The sequence below is a fragment of the Heptranchias perlo genome, chromosome 20, assembly GCF_035084215.1.
Source record: "Heptranchias perlo isolate sHepPer1 chromosome 20, sHepPer1.hap1, whole genome shotgun sequence".
Classification (NCBI taxonomy): Eukaryota; Metazoa; Chordata; class Chondrichthyes; order Hexanchiformes; family Hexanchidae; genus Heptranchias; species Heptranchias perlo.
In genome coordinates, this window is record NC_090344.1 from 13,466,396 (window position 1) to 13,471,277 (window position 4,882).

At 42.4% G+C, this 4,882-nt stretch overlaps 1 non-coding gene across 1 annotated transcript; it reads right to left on the reverse strand.

Annotated features, from left to right (window-relative positions):
* Nucleotides 1–3,103: 3,103 nt before the first annotated feature.
* trnas-gcu (transfer RNA serine (anticodon GCU)) lies at nt 3,104–3,185 on the reverse strand. The gene has a single exon. It is a non-coding gene; the product is annotated as a tRNA-Ser (tRNA).
* Between the last annotated feature and the right edge of the window lie 1,697 nt (nt 3,186–4,882).

The following is a 4,882-nucleotide window of genomic DNA, read 5'->3' on the forward strand; positions in this document are numbered from 1 at the left end:
TAATACAAGTCGTACATTCAAAACAAATTTGATAAAAAGAGAGCAATATTGTTGATCTGAAATAATTAGTGTAGAACCTGATATTGCTCTACATCGTATATCTTACAAGAAAGCGAGTTTGGATGGCCATGGTGTGCTGAAATGATGGCGGATCGGCTGCGTGGCAGCGAAATTTTACAGGGGCTGCACGGCTCTTTTGCCAGTTGATCTTTGGATCTGATTCCCGCTCAGGGAGTTTTACTGGCTCAAATCCAGGATGAACCCTGTTGTGTTCCCGTTTTTGGTCAAAAATCACCAATTGGCTTCTCACATCTTTTCAGCGATGCAAAAGGCAGGTTTGACTAATCTCCAGCAGAGCATGTTTGAACACCAGAGGACAGAATGCAGAGGGTTTGTTCACGAAACACAAGTAGACGAAATGAAGATAATCTTTCAAGAAGTTGTACAGATTGAACCCGGAACATGAATTTATCCCAATTCAGGCGATCTCATGGGTACAGAATAAAAAAGGTAAAGGAAGCTGCATTGGACTGGAACCAACCCCTGGTTTCCCGCCGGCAGGCGAGCGTTCCACACTGAGCCACCAATCCACACACGGCTGCAGGCTGCACGTGTAGCGTTGGATACGTGTCTAGAACATGTAGTTTGAAAAAGTTCCTGTGATGAGCCTGCGCAGTCTGCTCGACAGCCGCGTGCTACCTGTGGGTGACCAAACGAGTGGGTCAAGCAAGGTCTTGAAATTCACTGGGGGTTCGAAATCGGCTTACACCGCCACTGTGAAATGGTTAAATAAATAAGAGCTGTAGTTACAAGGCAGGGTTTACTTTTTTCAGAAATAAATTTATAATCCAGCCCTACATACACCTCTAAGATTTCACGACATGCGACGAATTTCATTTAAGCTGCAGCTTAAATTCTGCTCAATCATAGAATTGGAGATTTGTACTATTCTTCTTTGCATGTATCTCTCTATCTCTGTCTGTGTTTCTTCACTTTCGGTGTTGCTCCCTAATGGACTTATCAGGCTTCCTTCAACGGCCAGGTCTGGAAATCCGGGATGGGAAAAGGCTGTCGGTTCTTCGTCCAATTGTTGGATTTCAACGGGATGAGTTTTGCTATTTTCCGTCTCCGTTTTCGGAAAATATAAACCCAGATGGGATTTCCCCTCCTCGGGTCCCGTCACCTCCGGGTAATGGGAATGAACCCGATCTATCACTCGGTCTGAATATCTGTATTCTCATTGGTTAACAATAAAATTACGGGGTTACAGTTACTTTCAGGACACATTTTAGAAATTAACACATAACAGACTTATTCGAAAACTAGAAGCACGTGGGATTAAAGGGCCGGTGGTAACGTGGGCAAGTAATTGGCTCAGTGATAGGAGGCAGAGATTAGTGGTGAACGCATGTTTTTCTGACTGGTGAGAAATATGCAGTGGAATCCCCCAGTGGTCGGTATTAGGACTATTGCTTTTCTTGTTATATATAAATGATTTGGATGTGGGAAAAGGGAGTACAATTTCGAAGTTTGCGGATGATACAAAACTTGGCAACGTAGTAAATAATGAGCAAGATAATAGCAGACTTCAGGAGGACATGGACAGACTGATGAAATGGGCGGTCACTTGACAGATTTAACGCCGATCAGTGTGAAGTGATGCATTTTTGGCAGAAGAACATGGAGAGGCAGTATAATCTAAATGGAACAATTTATGGGGGGTTCCAAGAGCAGAGGGACCTGGTGGTTTATATTCATAAAACAGGGCAAGTTGATAAGGCGGTTAAGAAAGCGTATGAGATACGTGGCTTTGCAGACAGGGCCATTGAATACAAAAAAAAGGAAATCATACTAATCCTTACAAATCAGTGGTTAGGCCTCAGCTGGAGTGTATTGTACGGTTCTGGGCACCACACTTTAGGATGAAAAGGCATTGAAGAGGATTCAGAACAGGTTGACCTGGATGATACCAGTGATGAGGGACTTCAGTTATGTGGAGAGATTGGAGAAGCTGGGATTGTTCTCCTTACAGCAGAGATGGTTAACGGGAGACCTAATAGAGATATTCAAAATAATGAGGGGTTTTGAAAGAGCAAGTCGGGAGAAACTGTTTCCTCTGGCAAGTGGGTCGGTAAACAGAGGTCATAGATTTAAAATAATTGGCAAAAGAACTAGATGGGAATTGAGGAGAATTTTTTTCACACAGAGGGTTGTTAAGATCAGGAACGGACTTCCTGAAAGGGTGGTGGAAGCAGATTCCATGGGATCACTCAAGAGGCAATTGGACATAATTGAAGAGGACTAATTTGCAAGGTTATGGGGAATAATCTCGGGTGTGGGTCTAATTTGGAAAGGTCTTCGAAAAAGCCGGCACTGGCACGACGGCCGAATGGCCTCCTTCTTTGCTGTAAGATTCTATGATTCTATCATTCTATGATTACCTTCTGAATCATTGCAATTGAAGCTATTCATTGTTGAGCAACCAAGAAAATTATAACCGTGATATTCGGCTTCTCCATTCCCTTATGAATATCGCAGATTATAATGTCCAGGCGGGGGTGGGTCTGAATGGGGGATAGAGTGCGGAGATTGGAATGGATGCCCAGCAGAATGAACTTGGTCTCATCAGTTTTTGATATTTTTCCCACCAGTTGCCCGAAACAGGCGGTGAACCTTCTTCTCGAGAGAGGATCGTCATTTCAGTTCAGAAGGAAAAAGGTATCAAGAAAATCGAGTACAACGCACACAGAATGATCCGGGAATTACAGCACACCCCTTTTAAACAGACACAGATACGAAATAATCCGGGACTTCCAGGACGTCCCTTTTAAACAGACACAGACACGGAATGATCCGGACATAAATCATAATTATGGTACATAAGTTTCTCTTATGTTGATCATAAGATTTACTCTTTTTACAATGACACCAATGTATAATTTGATACTTCGCGACTTTACAATCTCAACACCTTCTTGGAAGGAACTGTTGCTTATTTCAGCAAACAATGCAAACCCCTCCGTCTGCCGTTTCGAGAAGGATGGGACTTCAACCAGACCAACTGGGTGGACTGAATGAGAGAAACAAAACTTAAACACAATGACGACGAGGATGGGATTCGAACCCACGCGTGCACAGCATAATAGATTAGCAGTCCATCACCTTAACCTCTCGGCCACCTCGTCGCATGCGAAGATACGGGAAAGCCCCTTTATTCAAAATGAAAATACTGTAACAAAAACTGCAAATGTGTTTTTCCTCAGCAGGTCTTTATACATGGAGACAGAGCTAACGTTTCAGGTCGATGACAATCACATGAAACTCCAATTCACTCAACTTGCGCCTTGTCGATGGTTGAACGGCTTCAGGGAATTAGAAGGTGAGTCACTTGGCGCAGAATATCCAGCCTTTGACCTGCACTGATACAACAGTACAACTTTAGCAGTCCACCAATCCTTCGGCATATCACATGTAACCAGGGAGTATTGGAAAACTATGGTCAGAGCCTCCGTTAATTCCTTCCTTGCTTCTGTTAACAGCCTGGGATATATTTCATCGGGGTCTGAAGATTCAGGTTGAGTGATTTGAGGACTTAATTTTCCTCTTTGCAAAGATTTTCACCGCAGGTCAAGATCACAAGTCTCGGTCCAAATTAGGACTACTTCCGCGTGTGAACCTCAAATCGTGAATTCCACCCTGACCCCAACGAGCCCAGAAACAAGAACGTGTCTTTCAGTTAACCCGTTACAGACACATTTTATGAGAGGTCTGACTGAACAATGAAAGGGCGTTTTCGAAGAGTCAATTTGATATCCGTTTCCTCCTCAAACCTGAACAAATACCAATTCCAAAGTGTCATTTTGTCGCTGAATTCCACAAATTAGTTAAAAGTAACTAGTTATGCAAAGCACTGCTGGGAGTTGAGCCCAGGAACTCCTGTTTGCAAGACAGATGTTTTAACCAACTAAGCCACAGCGCCCATTCATAACAACTGACCCCCCACTCCTCTCACTAATATCTATCAGCGATACGTCACTGTCTGTTTGGGGTTCAGACCGTTTCATCTTTGTCTGTTTCGCTTGTCCGTTCACCTGTGCATCCCGATGCTGCCTGCATATCTCATTGTGTTCATCTTTGTGTGTCCATCAATGCGTTGATATACGGATGAGTATGTGTACTTATGTTTGTTACATTAAATAAATTACCAGTTTAGACAATTCTCGCTCTGAAAGTGAAGAACTATTGAGACGAACTTTACAGCAAAGTATTGTTTATTGCGGTGCTGAAAATTAAAAACCGGAAGAGGTCCAAACAGGGAAAAGGAGAAAATCCTGTTGGAAAATGAGGACAACAGTTAAGATTTTTACCAGTATATTAAGTGAAAGAAGGGAGGCTTAGAGTAATGTGGGCCGCTTAAAGACAGATGGAGGTGATATTGTAATTGAAAATCATGAAATGTCGAGTTGCTAAATATTTACTTTGCTTCGTTCTTCACAGAAATAAATGAGGCTAACATATCAGAGATATGAGGAAAACTGTAAATAAATTAAGGGGATTCAGTATAAGTAAAATAATGGCAATGGAGAAAATAATTAGATTAAAGATAGACAAATCTCCAGGACCTGATGGTTACCATCCCAGGGGAATGAGAGGACTCGGTGAGGAAATTGTACATGCTTTAGTCATGATCGTTCAAACTCTCTTGATTCAGGAATTGTTCCTTTGATGGAAACAATTTCAATGTCACTCCATTATTTGGGATGGGTAGCAGAGATGATGTTGGAAATTATAGACCTATTAGTCTGACATCCGTTGCGGGGAAGTTGCCAGTATCCGTTATTAGGGAAAGAAAGATTGAGCACTTGGATAAACATGAATTGAT